Source organism: Mustela putorius, unplaced genomic scaffold (assembly GCF_011764305.1).
Source record: "Mustela putorius furo isolate JIRA1106 unplaced genomic scaffold, ASM1176430v1.1 tig00003988_pilon_pilon_pilon, whole genome shotgun sequence".
NCBI lineage: Eukaryota > Metazoa > Chordata > Mammalia > Carnivora > Mustelidae > Mustela > Mustela putorius.
The window spans coordinates 7,840,842-7,859,963 of record NW_025422127.1 but is presented as its reverse complement, the minus strand read 5'-3'; the positions used below and the strand labels follow the sequence as shown (position 1 = coordinate 7,859,963).

Below are 19,122 nucleotides of genomic sequence, written 5' to 3'. Positions count from 1 at the left end.
CGCGGAGCGCTCGCGTTCCCGAACGGCCGGCCGCTTCAGGTGCGTCGGGCGGCTCGGCAGCAGAACCGCTGTCTGAGAGCGAGCGTTCGCCCCACCAGCGTCCGCGGAGCTCCGCCGCCCGGGCCGGGAGGACTTTCCACACGTTCTGTCCCCGCGGGGTCGGTGCGGTGGCCGCCCGCCAGCCACGCGGCTAGAAGTGTCTAGAAGTGAAGGATCTAGTGTGTCTAGAAGTGAAGGGCCTCTAACTTGGGATTGTGTTTACACAGCCTCGTGCGCCGGGTGGCTGTGCTGCGGGGGAGGGCGCCGGGAACGAAAGGCGGGAATTCCCGTGCCAGTGCCTGGAATCCCGGGTTTCCTCGGACAGGTCTGTAAAAGCTGAAGTAGCTGCTTGCTGGCAGGGGAGACAGCTGTCTTCCCTGCGAGACTTCTCAGAACTATTGAAAAACTGTTGACAGAACAGATGTGATGTACGCGATGGCCAGTACGATCCGCATTATAGTAACAGAGATAAAATCCCTTGTCATGGGACGCCTGGGTGGCTCAGTTGGTTGAGCAGCTGCCTTTGGCTCAGGTCATGATCTCGGCGGCCTGGGATCGAGTCCCGCATCGGGCTCCTTGCTCAGCAGGGAGCCTGCTTCTCCCTCTGCCTCTGTCTGCCATTCTGTCTGCCTGTGCTTGCTCTCTCGCCCTCTCTCTCTGATAAATAAATAAAAGAAAATCTTAAAAAAAAAAGAAAAGAAAAGAAAAGCCACTCTCGTGGACGTTTTAAAAAAGTTTTTAAAAAATGAACAATTTCCTGTTCTGTGCTGCTGCTTCCTTTGTGAGGACTGCACAATTGATCAGGAGTGAGGCATTCTCTTGGATGGAACATTACCAGGAAAAGAAGCCGCATTTGTGATTTTGATTAATCCAGTAGACAATCGGTATTTCCGTTTTTCTTACAGTTTCTTTGTAGAGCGAGTTGCTTGCCTACTAGAGTACAAGTGCTGAGAAAAACCAAAAGAATTTTTTTTTTTTCTTGAAGATTTTATTTACTTGTGAGAGAGCAAGCACAAGCAGGGGGGAGCATCAGAGGGAGAAGCAGGCTCCCCACTGGGCAAGGACCCCCCCCCCCAACACACACACACAGGACCCGATCCTGGGACCCTGGGATCATGACCCCGAGCCAAAAGGAGACGCCCAAGTGACTGAGCCACCCATATGTTCTAAGAAAACCAAAAGAATATGTAGACTGGAGTACTTATTCTTAAATGAATTGTATTCAAGGGAAATCAGTATATTTTAAAATCTTAAACAGAGATTTCCATTCTTGCTCCCAGTTTTGTTACAGTTAGTGTATGGAATTTGAGGGGTCCTACACCCAAAAGAGAAATAATAGTGTGTGGATGTAACATATGTGTGTAGTTAGAAAATTGTATATCGACTTAAAAGTTAATCTATCATATGTTTGAAATGTTCCATAATAAAACTTTTTAACTGAAAAAGAAAAAAAAATAAAAGTTAACCTATCAGTTTGTCTGCAGTTTTCCTGTCTCCACATTCTGGGTTTTTGTTTTTAACTGCGGTGAATCATCTTCACTTTCTTTTTGTCTAATGTTTGCACATAACTTGTATTTACATTTCTAAATACCTCTTTTAAATGGCTTTCCCTGACAGCTTATTGGAGTAAATCACTCTATAGCTGACTGGGGTTTAGTCACTGTGTGAATCTTCAACATGCACTTAGTGTGTCTAGTTGTACAAAAGACAGAGGTCAGCCCAGCCTTTATCTTAGAAATGTACAGTGGAAAGAAGACCTGGCATGGATAATTTCAGTGAGGTGTCTATGCCTGTTGACATGGAACACACTGTGTACTTTTAGGGAACTGCTGTAAGAAAAAAACTCTGCCATTCCTTTAGGCATTTATAAAGTCTTTTTCTCTCAGCTGTGTTCCAAGAAGGATTTGTTTTATTTTTTTTTAAGATTTTATTTATTTATTTGACAGACAGAGATCACAAGTAGGCAGAGAGGCAGGTAGAAAGAGAGGAGGAAGCAGGCCCCCCTGGTGAGCAGAGAGCCCGATCCCGGACTCGATCCCAGAACCCCGGGATCATGACCTGAGCTGAAGGCAGAGGCTTAACCTACTGAGCCACCCAGGCGCCCTCCAAGAAGGATTTAAAGAGCCTTATCAGGGATATGGAAAATAGAGTAAGATGTGCAAAACACCAAGAATTGTGGAAACTGAATTTCAGATAATTCTCCTAACTCATCCATGGTTCACTGGGGTGGAAGAAGGCTAGCAAAGCTGTGATGTATTGGTTGCTGTCCTTTCCCACCAGTAGAAACATACATTATCCAACTGATCTGATAGTTGATATTGTTCCACGTCTTGGGCTTCTACATCCAATTTTATTTTAAGAATTAAATTTCTTTCCTATGGAGGCTTTAAAGCTGTGCTATCAGATTTTTTTGTGAAGGAGAAATTGCTGACTTAGAAATGGTGAGAGGAATTAGTAGAAATAAAAGGATTTTTGAAAATAAATCTTTAGAAGCAATAGGTTTAAGGTAATGGGAGGCAATATATGAGTGCATCACAATTCACAATTTATGTGCAGATTTTATAAGTGTTTACTTCATTTCTTTTTCGGTTCTTGATTCATTCTTAGGCTCCTGCTTACCACCTTATTTTGGAAGGCATTCTAATTCTCTGGATAATCAGACTTCTGTTCTCTAAAACGTACAGATTACAAGAACGATCTGATCTTATAGTCAAGGTAAGAAATTAAATCTTTTATTACTCACTGTATGATTGCAGTTGGTACACCCTTCCAAAAAGTACTTGTGGTGGCTCATCTATATATGTTAAAATATTTTCTGTCATGTAAACAATCAAGGGAAAGGAAATATCAGGGAAGCAGAACGTGGAGAAGCCAGGGGTAAAGTAGCCACCCAGAGGGGCACCCTGCCACAGAACGCAGCACCGTGTTAGGGAAGCAGCAGAGTTAGGGACAGATGATAGGAGGAAAGCCTGGGCAGTGACAGGATTTCAATGATCTATGTGCAGAGTGATGTGAGCTGCTCAGGAAGAACACCACTGGTTCTGAAACCTAAACGAAATTTTCCCTGGGTTCTTCAAGAAGGAAATTACGAGTAGGAAACAATCCTCCCACTTCCCCACCCCAAACTGAATTTCTCTGTGGTAAGGGACCCAGCCCAAGCCCAAGCCAGGCAAACCTTAGGAAGCAGAAGTGTCTAGGGGACTGTGGCGCTGCCCACGTGGCGTCCCGTTCATCTGAGGGTTGGGGAGGCTTGTGGAAAAGAAGCTTGTCCTCTCACTTCAGTGGGAGCACCTAGGAATGGCACTCCAGTGCAGGAGGGAAGAACAGTTCTGACCACACCGTGGTTTCCGTCCCTTGGGCCCTTTCCCTGTCCAGCCCCTGTATCATTGGGCCAGGATGTTCAGAGAGACCCATGACTGTGAGAAAGGTTTTTCCATGAAAATTTCTACACCTCTGGTTCACAAGGCAGCACTGGGTGCAACATGGAGATGGGGCAGAATTAAGGCAGCAGCGTGGTGATCACTTCCCGTGCTGTGCTGACTGGCTGCTGCCGTCCTGATCGTTCATATTCCTTGTAGGACAGTCAGGCAGTGTCCCCCAAAGGACATGAAGCATATGGTTCTTAGGGCAAATATATTTGGGAAATCTGCTTAATGCAGAGTAGGGCATGTCTTATCACATGATTTCATGTAGCCTTTACTGGGCTAGTGGATAGTTGAACCTCTGTTTGGAGAGATGCCCTCACCTTGGCCACAGATTCTTCTCCACCATTTTGTTCTGACTGCCTTGTGAGATTAGCATGTCGTGGAACACTCTGGATAGCATTGCAGTAAGATTGGGCCATCCGGGGCAGAGGTCCTGTCTCAGCTTTTTCTCTTGACATTTCAGAACTCCTTATGAATGATCAGGTGGCTGGTTTCTAGCTCGGCTTTGTAAGCGGTTCATCATTCCTGGTATTTTGAATTTTTGTTTATAAAGCTGGCAGTCCACACATACATATATTTTTTAAGAGAATGATTAGACATAACTTCAGAGTCATCCTCTGAAAGCTGAACTTAGCAAGATTTAGTAATCGTGGACATCTTACCCTAAAACCTGTGGAAGAAAAAAACCTGTTTTTAAAGCCTTATTTCTGGCAACATAGATGCAGTGTCCTTCGGTTTTACAGATCTGCAGTCTCTTGAATACAAGGGGATCCTGAGATGCTTCTGACATCTGGCCCCAGGTCACAGGTGGGCAGTGTGCGTGACATGGCCTCGCGGGCTGCTGTTCAGGAACAGATAAAGAACTTACTGGTTGCTTTTAACAGAAGTGTGGGAACAAAACAGTGACCAGCACCCTGCTGTATTTTGTTTCCTTCTCTCCCGTAGGAAAAGGAAAAATTGATTGAAGAGTGGCAGCCAGAACCTCTTGTTCCTCCCATCTCGAAAGACCATCCTGCTCTCAACTACAACGTCGTTTCAGGGTAAAGTGGTTTTCTTCTCGAAGTATGTGTATTTGCTCTCCTGTAGGTATACTTGCCAAAGCATACAGAGTCTTATGTAGTATTTCTAGCAGAAATCAAACAGTGAGAAATCTCCGGAAGCTCAGAAACTGTTTTAATGCCCAATATATGACTCTGTTAAGGATGTACGGACAGTTTTATGGTCTCTAGTTTGGGCATTGCAGTTTGCCCCTTTCTTCCATTAAAAAAACAAAAACCAAAAACCTTGTTTTGTGAAATTATACATGCTCCTGGTAATACTTCAAATAGTGAGACAGACTTAAAATGAAAAGCAGTGCTCCTGCTTTTTCTCAGCTTCATTGTTTCTGATTTTAGATCTGTTGTAGGTTACCTTCATAACCAGATATGAATAGTGTGCTCACACTTCTGCTTAGTGAGGTAGCTATAGACAGCAGCATTTGACTTTGACAGTTCGAGTTCTGAAACTTAACCTTCCTTGTGCTGCCTCTCTCCCCGCTTGTTGCAAGGTCTGATCTGTCTTTGTGTTTAGTTCTTCTGTTGTTTGTCTTTACTTTACCATGTATGCTTTCTTAAATTAAGAAGTATTTTAAGTTTGTAGGAAATATCTGACCCGTGTAAAGCCACCATGCAGGATAAATAGGCATTAACATATTGCTATCTTTATTTCAAATCTACCTTAAGAAAGAAATAAAACATTCCGGTTATAGCTAAGAAACACCTTCCCATCTACCACTTACTCTTCTCACCCGCAAAGAACAACCATTTTCATGAAGTTGGTGGATGTCTTTCACTTAACATTTAAACCTTTTAAAAAAAGATTTCATTTCTTTAGTTTAGAGAGGGAGAGAGAGAGCGTGCCCAAGAACAGAGAGGGACAGAGGGAGACAGAGAACCTTCAACGGGTTCCACGCTGAGCACACAGTGTAATGTAGGACTTGAACTCAAGACCCGGCGATCAGGAGCCAAAGTCAAGAGTCGGACACCTGACCAACTGAGCCAGCCAGGTGTTCCTCTATTTATACTTTTAACACGTATCCTTGACGCCATGAAATTATTGAGTATTTTGTCTAAAAATGTGATGCAGCGGATTTCTCTGAGTGTGTCCTTCAACTCCTGCGCTGATGGAAGGGAGGTTTGCATTCTTCACTCTGTGCGTTGCTGTGGTCATCCAGAATTTTTATGCATTCTGAACTCGGACTTACTCATCATCAGTGCCATGGTTAAAAAGTCCTTCCCTGCCCCCCGAGGTCAAATGTGCCTGTGTCAGTACGGTGGTCAGCTGTCCCAGCTTGCATTGACTTGTCCATTGTTTACCTACTGAGTAGAAGTTTCCCTTTTTCTGTATAGTGCCTGCCCTTCTGACAGCTCTGTTTTTGGCTTTGTTTCTCCTCTGCCAGCGTGTCTGTCTCTCCTGGTGCCAGAACTTCACATAAATAGCACAGTATAAGAATAGGCCTTGACTAGAGCAAGCCCTTCGCCTCCTTGTCCTTCCGAATTGCTTGGCTCTTTGCAGTTCTGTTCCTCAGTGTGAGCTTGTTTGACTTACACATTTGACCAACAAATGAGGTCGGGTTGTGACCAGCAGTGTGCTGATGTGGAAAACTATCGTATGCCTGGTGTATCACTCTGGTCTTTCATGTCCATGTTTTCGTGGGAAAACTATCGTATGCCTGGTTTATCACTCTGGTCTTTCATGTCCTACAGTAAAGCTGTGTAATTTTCTTCATAAAGACTGATTGTCTTGGGGCGCCTGGGTGGCTCAGTGGGTTAAAGCCTCTGCCTTCGGCTCAGGTCATGATCTCAGGGTCCTGGGATCGAGTCCCATATTGGTCTCTCTGCTCAGCGGAGAGCCTTCTTCCCCCTCTCTCTCTGCCTGCTTCTCTCCCTATTTGTGATCTCTGTCTGTCAAATAAATAAATAAAATCTGTAGAAAAAAAATGTAGCTACTTTTCAGTGAACGCACTAGTGCTGTTCATTCAGTACTGGGTTAACCCAAGAGTAAGTGAATTTACTTAACTTGGAGAGTTTTTTTCTTTCAATAATAGCCTTACTGACATAATCCTCAGACTATGAAATTCAGTCTTTTATTTCACCACAATTGAGTGAGTTTTAGTATGTTCACAGACTTGTGCAACCATTGCCCGTCTCATTTCAGAATTATTTTTTTTTAAGATTTTATTTATTTATTTGACAGACAGAGATTACAAGTAGGCAGAGAGGCAGGCAGAGAGAGAGGAGGAAGTAGGCTCCCCGCTGAGCAGAGAGCCCGATGTGGGGCTCCATCCCAGGACCTTGAGATCATGAACTGAGCCGAAGGCAGAGGCTTAACCCACTGAGCCACCCAGGCACCCACAGAATATTTTTATCACCCCAGAAAGAAATTGCACACCCACACACACTCACCCCCCATGCCCCCCGTTTCCCATCTACTTTCCCGTGACATGTACTAATCTACTTATTCTGTGTGTTGGCCTGTTTTGGACTTTAAAGGAATCATGCAGTATGTGGCTCTTTGTGTCTGATTTCTTTCATTTAGCATCACATTTCCAAGGTTTGTCCATGTCATAGTAGCTTGTGTCAGGTTTGTGTCTGAATAATACAGTATTTCACTCTGAATATATCATACTTTGTACATTATTCAGTTGATGGGCATTAAGGGTTGTTTCCACCATAGTATATGAAAGGAGAAAAATTATATGTGTGCATAAACTCCCCTGAATATTTGTGCACTTTTTTTTTAATTTCACTTTTTTTTTAAGATTTTATTAGAGAGAGAGTGTGCATGCACAAGCAGGGGAGGGGCAGAGGGAGGCAGAGAAGCAACTCCACACTGAGCAGGAAGCTCAGCTGCAGGCACTTAGTCCCAGGACCCCGGGATCAAGACCTGAACCAAAAGCAGACAGTTAACTGACTGAGCCACCCTGGCGCCTCCATGTACACATTTCCTCTACGGACATATATTTTTATTTCTCCTGAATATACACCTAAGAATGAAATTGTTGAAGTTTGTGGGAACTTACTTTGAGGACCCACCAGTCTGTTTTCCAAAGTGGCTGAATCATTTTCCATTCTCACCAGCAATGCATGAGAGTTGTCATTTCTCCCTGTCTTGGCCAACGCTGTCTTTCATTGTGACCATCCTGCTAGGTGGGGAGTGGAACCCTCCATGGTTGGGATTTCCCAATGATTAATGACGCTGAGCATCTTTTCATGCCATTTATACGTCTTTTCTGGAGAATAACCTACTTAAGTCATTTGCCCATTTTCTAATTGGGTTATTTGTCTTTTTATCATTGAGTTATAAGAACACTTTGTATATTTTGGATACCAGTCCCTTATCAAAAATACAACATGCAGATATTTTCCCCCATTCTGTGGGTTTGTCGCTTCTCTGACAGTGTGCTTTGAAGCACAAATGTTTCTAATTTTTATGAAGTCTAGAGTTCTTTTTTGTTCTTTTGTTGCTTGTGCTTTTTTATTGGTTTTACAATCCTTCCCTGATTTGAGATTATGCAGGTTTCCTTCTTTGTTTCCAGGAGGAGGGCTCGGCGTCCCATTTTTCATCATGTGGGTTTGTACTTGATTCCTGTTTTCAGCACAGTGCCATCCCGCAGCTGTCTGTAGGACTTAAAGTTATACTTGGGCTTTTCCAGGGAGGAAGTTCTGCTGTCTTTCTGCAGAGTAGGAAGGGGATCTGAGCGAGTGGCTGCTGCTTACCAGATTTCCAGCTGCCCTCATGCTCACAGGGAACTGTTCTACGGGATGAGAGGGGGTCATTTTCCAGGAGCAGCGGCTGAGCTGCTCACTGCTGGCTCACGTGCAGCTTTCTTTCTGGTCTCTGACTTCTCATATACAACCTGTCCGTTTGCCAGGAGTTGTCCCTCCCTGCATCCTGGTCATAGTAGCATCAGATAGTTAGACCTTGGAGGCATCTTATATTCCATTAGAAGGGACCACAGGTTTTGTTCATTTTACCAGAGGCCACTGGTAGGTCTTCCTATTCATAAATAATTCTTAAATACCTGGAATAAGGCTGTTTGATTAGTTTTTATACGTTGCTGGTTTGTTTTGTTAATGTTTGGGATTCTTGACCTGCATGTTGAAATATGAGTTTTGTTTCTTCTTTTCCCTTCCTGTTGCTGGTCCAGTTCAGGTATCAGATATAATCGGCCTTGCCCTTCTCTTAGTCATTGTGTGGTAGGCATGCTGACAACACTGACTCCGTCTCTGGCCCTCCAGTTTCATGCCCATGCAGTGACCTCGCCAGGGCTCTGTGGTCTGGGCCCCGTGGAGGTTAACGTATGCCCTGACCAGAAGGGGGGAGGCTTGTTCCGATCTTCCCTAAAGAAGACACCGTAGGTAACTGGTCAGGATCACTGGCCTGCAGAAGACCCCAGTTTAGATGATTACCCTGTGACTGTGCCCCCATGCCCTGTGCTACCGAAGAGCCAGGGCAAGGCTCGCCTGGACTGGGCGCAGAGCGGCTTCATGCTCACTGCTCTACCTGCCTGCCTACCTCAACTCCCCATTGGTAAGTTACCCCACAGCTCTGTCGGCACGATGGGGGCCGGCTTCAGCTTTCAGTCGTGGAGGGGCTGCTCAGCTGGAGGACACGTTACTGACCCTCCACCTCCCTTTAACACGTCTGCATTCGTCGCACTGTTTGTTGTGTTGAGCCTAGATTTTTAGTCCCAAACTCCCTGTCTTCAGTGAGTTCTTCAAACTGAGTGAGTTTTGGTTATTGTCCGTTAGTAATTGTCCATTTCTTCTTACCGTTTCTGAGTGAATTGGCTTGAAGCAGTTTCTCGGGTAGCGTGGACCACATGCCTTTAGTACAGACGTGTATGATGGTGCACATTTGGGGTCGTGTTTCCCCCGCAGGCAGTGTTTGCTTTGGTCCCACTTCTCACTCAGCTCTGCCAAAGTCTTGTCTTCTGTCTTGGTGGATGCTCCGTCTTAGTTTCTCCACGTGGGGCCTTGTGGACACAAATGCTGACCCTGTCCTCCATTCCACTCTGGTCGGCGCCCGCACAGGGCAGCGCTGTTGTTTTACACCTTGTCTCCTTTCGTCCTCTCCCCAGGCCCCCACTTGACCGCCCCCTGAAATACTTCCACTGAACTTTCAGTCATCACTTGATGTCCTATATGTCTGAATTACTAAAATGATGCATTTTATTTTTATTATGCATGTATTGTTAACCTTAAAAATAGTTATTTTTACCAATAAAAATGGATTCATTTGGGAATAAAAATGACGGTTTGGGACCAGCAAGTTAGGGCTAAACCATGGGTTAAGTCCAACAAACAAGGGAGAGGAATGTCATTTTCTGAGAGGGGTTTTAGTATAAAAACTAATTTTGTTGTTGTTGTTGTTGTTGTTTGAGAGGGGTTTTTGTTGTTGTTGTTGTTTTAAGATTTTATTTGTTTATTTGACAGACAGAGATCACAAATAGGCAGAGAGGCAGGCAGAGAGAGAGGAGGAAGCAGGCTCCCCACTGAGCAGAGAGCCCGATGCGGGGCTTGATCCCAGGACCTGGGATCATGACCTGAGCCGAAGGCAGAGGCTTTAACTCACTGAGCCACCAGGCGCCCCGAGAGGGGTTGTTTTAATGAAAGTTTATTGGAGGCAAGCAAGAGTCCAGGCCCGTGAGGGCTTCTTGCTGGCTGAGCTGCAGGGCTGGTGGGTCTCTTGTAGGAGATGCTGTGCCCCTCTCTCCGGGTTAGGGGCTGTAGTTGAAGATTGCTTCCTTTGGGAGGAGCCTGGAATCCCTAGTTCTTCTTATGACTGGCATTGAACCGTGCTGCTCCCCCTCCAGCTTCCCCCCCAGGCTTCCCCTCAGCTTCCCCTCCAGCCTTCCCCCCAGCCTCCGCTCCAGCACCCCAAGTCTGCTTCATGCAGTTTCCCAGTGTTAATTGTCACACTACCTTTGGAAATATAATATAATCTTAATGTTTTATGAAGTATGTTTTTAATTTTGTGCTCCAACTTCTTTCTGATTCTTATTTATTCACACTCTTTTTTTTTTTTTTAAGATTTATTTATTTATTTATTTCACAGAGAGAGAGATCACAAGTAGGCAGAGAGGCAGGCAGAGAGAGAAGGGAAGCAGGCCCCCTGCTGAGCAAAGAGCCCAATGTGGGACTCGATCCCAAGACCTTGAGATCATGACCTGAGCCGAAGGCAGCGGCTTAACCCACTGGCCACCCAGGTGTATGTTTGGGTGCCCATTGTGTCCCAGCAATGTGCTGAGCACATACAGTGAATCAAAATTGGCGTTAAGGGATAGTGAAGAGATTTCACTCAGCACAGACTGGATGGGGAGGGCTGGATGTGCTTCTCGCTCTTTCCTTCCTCCTGCTGTGTAGGCCTCCATTGTGTACTTAGCCGCTTTGCTCATGTTGGGTTCCTCAGCTGCGTCCACTCCCTGCTGCCACACAAAATCTGGTGATTACTGGCCCCTTGTGCATCTGTGTGAGTCTCTGGAGCCAGCAGTATGTCCTGACACACGCCTGTCTCATTTCTCTGTGGGGCTTCCCTACCTGGTGGTGCATCCATCTCCGCTCCTCTGAGTTGGGATATGGAGGCCCAGCTTCCCACAGCCCTGCTGGGCAGCATTGTTTTATTTTGTAATTTTCTGATTATTTGGGCCTTTGAGTATCATTTCATCTGCTTAGGAGCTGCTGGGGTTTTCCCATTCTGTGAATGCCTTTTCATGTCTTCACCTCTTCTCGCTGCATTTCTAGTGCGTGTCTTGATTAGCCCGAATCCCATGTGCCTTGTAGACTTTTCTTCCTGTGGTCCGTTTTCAGTGTAGTACTCTGTATGTCAGTTTCAAGACACACATTCGTGTTCTTCCTATCGTCAGATCTCTGAACTGGGATGAATCTTAGGGCCCCTGAGAGTTGTTGTCAGCAGGGACATCCTTGTCTCTGTCCCTGTAAACTAGTCCTGGCTGCATTTACTGCTGACTCCTCCACAGAGCTGTGAGTGCTGCTGGCAGGGAAACCAGCGGCTGGCCAGGGAGAGGTCCAGATTCCTCCCAGCCAGTGTGAGCAGAGGCTGCAGTGACTGAAGCTTGAGCCTCCCTCCGTCAGATTTCTGCCTGTGGGTGGTTGCAGCTGGCTTTTAGAAATGCGATTCCATTGGGGGAAAGATGAATTCAGTCCAGGGAGAGAGTTCGGCATCAGAATTTGAGGTGTGGGAGATGCTAACCTGTCGGGCAAGCTTGGCGATGATGAGGGAGCACCCTGCACGACACGAGGCGCTCCTGGCAGCAGAGAGGGGTCTTGTCAGTGCACCCATGCGGTCTGTGACTTGGAGCCGTGGAGCAAACAGCCGGGGCTCCCGTGGAGCGGTTAGGGATGTGTTGATGAATTTCTGTTATGTTTTCTCGCTTAGTTGTGCAGATGTAGTGTGACAGAAATCTGTGTCTGAGATACCTAATAGAACTTCTCATTCGGTGTAAACTCAGAAATTGTAAGATCACAAGAAAACATCCTCCTGTTTTCATCACAGTTTTCCTTCCTTTAAAAATGGCCATGGCATCTTCGGTTCGGTGAAGTGTTCGGTAAGTGTTGCCCATCTGTGAGCTTTGTCTGCGGTGTCATCACTGAACCAAATTCTCTCCCTCTGTCTTTTTTTTAAAGTAGGCTCCATGCACAGCAGAGCCCAACACAGGGCCTAAACTCACGACTCTGAGACCAAGATCTTAACTGAGATCCAGGGTTGGATGCCTAACTGACTGAGCCCCCCAGGATCCCCAACTAAATTCTTATTTTTTTTTTTTTAAGATTTTATTTATTTATTTGACAGAGAGAGATCACAGTAGGAGAGAGGAAGGGAAGAGATCACAGAGAGAGAGGAAGGGAAGCAGGCCCCCCGCTGAGCAGGGAGCCCGATGTGGGACTCGATCCCAGGACCCTGAGATCATGACCTGAGCCGAAGGCAGCGGCTTAACCCACTGAGCCACCCAGGCGCCCCCCAACTAAATTCTTAATTTTGACTCCGATTCATCCATTTTGGTCTCTCTCTTAGTGTGTGGGAGGACTTGTGCAGAAATCCTCTCCATACTCCCCGGCGTCGCAAGGACATTCCTCCACATTTTCTTTTGTTACCTCTTCCAAAATATCTTCTAGGTTTTTAATATGCCTAGAATTCACCTTTGTGCATGTTTATCCAACTTTATTTTGCTCCACAGAAAAAGAAATGTGTGTGATTTGGCAGTTTGTGGTGCATCTGCCGTCATTTGCCAGATGTTTGTATGCACATAGTTCTCCTGGGCTCTGGAGTCTTTCGTTGCTCTAGGGAGCTGCTTTCACACTGCTACCCAACCCATTGTTCGTGCAGTTCTGTAATCCTAGTCTCCTTCTGTTAAAACACTTAAGTTCACTTTCTAATTACTGACTCTCACTAATAGTGAGGTTGTGGCTTTTGGTTGGGAAGGGTTTTATTTTCCCACTTTCTGTCCTCTGATGCCTTCATTGTGAAACTGTCTTTCTAGCTTGGCTGTATTTGCATCTGTGAGAGATCCTGAAGGGTCCCGTTCTCTGGTGTTCAGTGGTAAAGGCCGAGTGTGACATCCCTGCAAAGCTGCGCAGAGCACGGGTGGGATCCTTCCGTTTCTGCCCGCAGCTGCCCTTTCCCTGCTCCAGGTGCCAACAGGAACTAGGTCCCGGACTCCTACATCATGCTGCCTCCTGACAGCTTATCAGCTGTGTTCAGCGGTTTGGGGTGTACTTTTCCTGGATGGTTTGATTTCTCTGTTAGTGATTTTGTTTCATTTTGTTTTGTTTTTGCTTATTAGTTTTTGTAGAACAGCCTTGACTTTCCCAGCAGCAGTCTTTACTACAGACTTGTCTCCATAGTGGCTCCATCTTTTTCTCTTTCCGAGCGCCAGCGACTCCATGCCAGCAGAAGCGGGAAACCTACGAAGGCCAGTGAATGACATGTTGGGTTCAGAGTCAGAGCAGGTGGTTGGAAGGAGAAGCCCTTGAGGCCATAGGGAAGAAGGAAGGAATATTTAGAGAGCACCTCTTATGGACCAAGCACTTAGAGCTGTACTCCAGAGAGCTGGGTTTTCTCCCGATTTAATGGATGAAGGAGTAGAGACTCACTGATCTAGGAAGCTTCCCCGAGCTTCAGAAGCCAGGAGGAGCTGGAATGCAGGTGTGCCCCATGTTCTTTTCCCAGAGGCCTCCTGCCTTCTGTACAGGTCCAGTTGCTTCTGGTGGTCATTCTCTTCCTTCCCAGGTTGCCCAGAATCGTCTGTTTCTCTCCTTGAAAACCAGTTCTTTGAATCTGGCCCAAGAGCAGGGTTTTCTGGTCTTCCTGTGAAAGTATCATTAGCAGAGCACTTGTGGTCATCTCAAGAGCCTGTCTGCGGTCCCAGCCTAGCTGAGACCTGGGCTCCCAGGCTAATGGACACCCTGTTGCTTTATTTCTCCCCGGGGCTGGGGCAGGATCCTTCTTACACAGTATTCTAGCACTAACTGTAGAACTGGGAAACCTAGCCCACTGACTGCTGTTGTCTATTTCTGTAGTTAACATGTATTTTCAAACTATTTAACTATAAAGCCAAACGTTTTCTGCCCATTCTTGCTTTTGATTTTGATGTTTTTATATTTCCTTCATTTTTGTCTTATTCCAAATTTTCTCCCAAGGTACTTCATTTTATTTAGCTACTTCTTTCTTAATGAGTTTTAAAATCAAATAAAGGTTTGCCATTTATCTGTGCTGGAATTATAGCTCACTTGTTTGTTGTTGTTTTTTTAAGTACTACAAATTAGCCTGATAATAAAACTAGTGGCTGATTCATAAATACCACTTCCTAATTTTACACTTCAAAAATAATGAGAAGAAGGCGCCTGGGTGGCTCTGTCAGTGAAGCAGCTGACTCTTGATTAAGGCTCAGGTCATGGTTTTAGGGTCATGAGATCAAGCTCTGCATTAATAAAGTTCCACACTCAGCTCTGAGTCTGCTTGGGATTCTCTCTCTCCCTCTGCCTCTCCCCTGTTCCTGTGTGTGTACTCAAACTGTCTCTAGAAATCAATAAATCTGAAATCAGTTAGTTTGAGCAGAAGCTAGGAGACCAGTGTGCAGCCAGGGTAGTTGAGTGACATCAGTTTTGTGTCTCATGTGGCCCCAGAGTGTTGTGACAGCACGTGCCCTGGAATGTGATTATCTGCTCAAATCTACTTCTGTCCACTCTTTCCTCAGACCCCCAGCCACAACATGTGGTGAATGGAAAGAAATGTGTCAACTTTGCCTCCTTTAATTTCCTGGGATTGTTGGATAACGCTCGGGTCAAGGTAAGTAGATCTTGTGCATAATCGCAAATTACTTAGAAAACTGGGCAGGAGAGACGAGACCAACGTAGAACATGGGAAGGGGCTCCCTTTGCTGGCCATTGGCCATTGCTTTTTCTTGGTAGAGCTGTGTTGTGACCTGGGTTCGAGAGAGGGTGGGCAGTCAGGGTGTGTGGTGTGGCTTGGGGGCCGTGACATCCAGGGAGCCCTGTGAGCCAGCCCCCAGGTCACAGTCGGAGGTTTGCCTCGGAAATGGCTTTGTGTCCTGGGAGGACAGTGAGCCGTTTGGAGGAAAGACTTCTGCCCAGAAATGCCAAAAATCATAAAGGTCTTGAGTTAACCATGTTTGGATAATCAGACTAACACCGCTTTTCCATGTTTTAAGTTCTGTCCTTACATGTTTGCATGTATCTCCTCTTCATGTCCAGTCACAATTGCCACACTTCTAAGAAAGAAAGGAACATAGTTGGCAGTGGGGCGCCCCGGGAGGAGGGCTAAAGAGTAGGAAACGTCAGTTTTGAACCCTGAAGATAAAGCATTAAGACCTGACTTTTCTCCCACAAAGGTGGCAGTTTAGGCATCTCTGAAGTATGGTGTGGGGACTAGCAGACCTAGAGGATTCTATGGCACGTTTGGTATGTACCACTGTCTCCTTCATACTACTCACCTGTGTCTAACGGCAGACTCAGTTTCATTTCAAAACTCCTTGGAAAAGAGATCTGTGATTAACTGTGGCATTGAGTGGTTGAGTCTGTGTGCGTGAGGGGCCCTGGTCCTCGTGGAGGAAAGGACCTGCTGCCCGGGGCCAGCTCATCAGCCCGGCAGAGCCTGAGCTGCTCTTATAGGTGCCCCAAGGACCGTGGCACAAGGAGACCTAGTTTGTTTCTGTTGTGCTTGCCTGTTGGAAGGGGACGGGTCCTGCTGCAGATGACCCTGCTCTTCACAGTCTTGCAGGAACCAACTTCTTCCCTGTCCCCTTCCTCCAGTGTCGAGCCTACCATCCTTGTGCTTGTCCGCGAGGGTGCAGCCGAGGGCCGGTGTGGAGGAGCAGGCTGCGCGGCTGCAGTAACCCTTGAAGCAGGCACGGGGTGTTGCACATGGCTCTGCCTACCTTCTGCTGGGGAGCCCAGAACCTGGCTCGAGCCTTGCTGTGAGTGGGCTGGGGGATGGCTCCAGCTGGGCAGCCCCCTCCTACGGGAAGGGAGACAGGACAGATGGGGTGGGAGGTGGTGAAGGATTGATGATGTGGCTCTTTCTGGAATGAGGAGGGTCATTAATGACCAGCTATGTCTTAGGATGAGTGTGGTTCCCAACTCATAGTCCCCAACTCAGAGTCCTCAGGGAAAATGTTGTTAAATGATTGTTCACGTGAATATTGTAGGGGACGTAACATTCTGGCCTCCACATGGCAGCATGTGGGGAAAATAGAGCCTGGGAAATCTCTTCTGTCTTCTGTCCGAGTTTCCATGTCTAAGCCTCTGTGTGTGTGTGTGTGTGTGTGTGTGTGTCTGTCTTTCTGTCTTAAACAGTGAAGGTGTTTTTATTGAAGGGATAACCTTTCTTTATTCTGTAGCTAGCTTAGTATTAAATTATTGGTATTGGAAATAGACAACAGAGTAGGTGTCCCAATATTTTAAGTTGGAGTGGGTCTGAAATATCTTGTGTTCCAGCATCCCAGTCCTTCAGAAGTGGTGTAGAAAGTTCAGAGAGGTTATGTGACTTCTTCACAGTCACACAGCTCATTAATTTCAGCCTTATAAGGAGGAGCCAAGTACTCTTGATGGCAGGACCAAAGACTTACAGAGTGCCGGTCATTTCCCCTCTTTAGTCTAGTGCAGACACGGGTTGTCTGCTTGGTTGTTACTGGTAAGGAATTATTTCCTAGATAAGTAGTATTAGAGAGCTAGGCAAGACTTTTTTTGGGTTGTTTGTTGTAATCTGATCAAGAAGAATTTCTATAATTTGCTTGCTGGGGTTAAAAAAATTACTTTCTTAAAAGCATTTCTTTCTAGGGAATTTTATTTGCATGTGTGGCCTTGGCTTCTGATTGGGAGTTAATTTGAGAAAATAGATTTATTGCTGAATCAAGTCATGAAAAAGAAAGGTTTCAACTCTTCGAAACCAGTTTTCCCAGAGTTGGTAAAATAGCCCAGTCAGCTTTGTGTATGGCTCCCGCAGATTGAAGTATGCAGTAGCGGCTTGTCATGTGCTTCCAGATGCGGGATCTTTAGCTCACAGTTTGTTTTCTTTTCTTTTCTTTTCTTTTTTTTTTTTTTAAGATTTTTATTTATTCCTTTGACAGTGAGAGACAGCAAGAGGGGGAACACAAACAGGGGGAGTGGGAGAGGGAGAAGCAGACTTCCCGCCAAGCAGGGAGCCCAATGAGGGGCTCAGTCCCAGGACTCTGGGATCATGACCTGAACCGAAGGCAGACACTTAATGACTGAGCCACACAGGTGCCCCAAGTTCATGATTTCTAAGTATTTTTGATTGAATAATTCAGCCCAGGATGGGAGCTTCAGAAGGTTCACAGAGAGTGAAAGTTGTCTCCTCCCCTACCGTTATCGCAGCCAGCCCCCCCACCCCCACCCCCACAAAAGGCAGCTACTAAGAAACTACTACTATGAGTAGTTCCTTATTAATTTCTCCAGGGACATTTTTAGCAAATGCAAACTACTTCCCGTTCATAACGTTTTCCCGCTATTTTTACAAAAATGGCAGCATAGCCTGCGTGTATTCTGTACCTTGCTGTTGGAGTGAGTTTGAAATTTAAATTGGGTTTGAATTTTTTAGGGCTCCTAAGCAGACTCCTTGCTAAGCGCAGACCCTGACACGAGACTCAGTCTCAACCCTGAGTTCATGACCTGAGCCAAAATCAGAAGTTGGATACTCAACCAACTGAGCCATGCAGCGCCCCCCCCCCCCCGCAAAAGTTATTTTTTTAATGTCTTCTTTTTTTTTTTCCCCCGGGAGTAACATATTCAGGCATCCACTTTCAAAGATGAAGAGACTTCTTTGTTTAGCTCTTTTTTCAGCTTTTCAAAAATGAATGTACATCACTAGTAAAAATCTATTTCTTTGTTAAAATGTTTTCCTTTTTATTATTTCATAGTAACGTATTAGATGACATTAGATGATTAATAAAGGAAAAAGAAGTCAAATGACGGTTGAGTTAAAATTCGTCTAGTTTCTTGGGCTGAATGTTCTGCCTTTGGCAAGTAGAACTCCTCAAGATCTCTGGTCCTCTCATCAGGACCATGTGATTAGTAGGAGTTTTCCAGCTTCTTATTTTATTGTCAGAGCATGTGTTTGAGAACGGCACGAAGAGGATTTGTCAGGCCCTAGAGAGGTCTCTCCTCTAGGGCTCGGGCTGCACGCTTGGACAATTTCTCTTATTCAGCTTCTCGGCTTTCCTTGAATACGTTCAGATCTGTTTTTCTGGAGGTTATCACTGGTTTCCCAGTATCTGCTTTGCATACACAGTGCCTTCTTGACTCTTTGTTTTTAAACTAACTCAAAATGCAGTCAGTGACAGGATTTCATGGTGAAGGATAGTGGCATTTAATTGTGTTCAGGAGCCATTAGTGAACACTTAAATTGTTCAGTTTATTTTTCAGAATATATTCTTTCTTTATTTTTTTTTTAAGATTTTTATTTATTTATTTGAGAGAGAGAGAGACAGTGAGAGAGAGCATGAGCGAGAAGAAGTTCAGAGAGAGAAGCAGACTCCCCATGGAGCTGGGAGCCGGATGTGGGACTCGATCCCAGGACTCCGGGATGATGACCTGAGCCGAAGGCAGTCGTCCAACCAACTGAGCCACCCAGGCATCCCTATATTCTTTCTTTAATTCAGAGCAATCAACTGAGTCATGCCTGCGTGTTTTATTAGGAGGAACATTTGGTCATAACATTCCTAGACCTGCCACTTCTTTCTACTAACTGGTCACAGGGTTGCTGTTGCAGGATAGGTGGGGATGCTCCTTGTTTGCACAGCTTAGAACGTTTTGGCAAGAATCACATAAGATGCTGCACGGAAAAATGTTTTGGAAAACACTCAGCCCTATATTTATGTTCTAATGAGTGCATAAGTATATTATTTGTACTTCTAAGAAAAGTTGTCCTTGTCTCCAGGGATAGAAAAAAAAAAACAAAACCGTATGTAACACAAAATATAGAAGCCTTAAGAAAAAATGTAGTTGGTTGTTTCTAAACTGTTCTGAAGTTGACTATTTTGTAGTCTTTCCTTTGGAAGACAACCAAGAAAGCCTCTTAGCAGAGTAAAAGAGGAGATATATAAAAGGGAAGGCAGGGG

At 45.5% G+C, this 19,122-nt stretch overlaps 1 pseudogene; it reads left to right on the top strand.

The window, feature by feature from the left end:
- The first annotated feature begins 4,506 nt into the window (after positions 1-4,506).
- LOC101688710 overlaps positions 4,507-19,122 on the top strand; it is a 45,013-nt pseudogene continuing 30,397 nt past the window's right edge.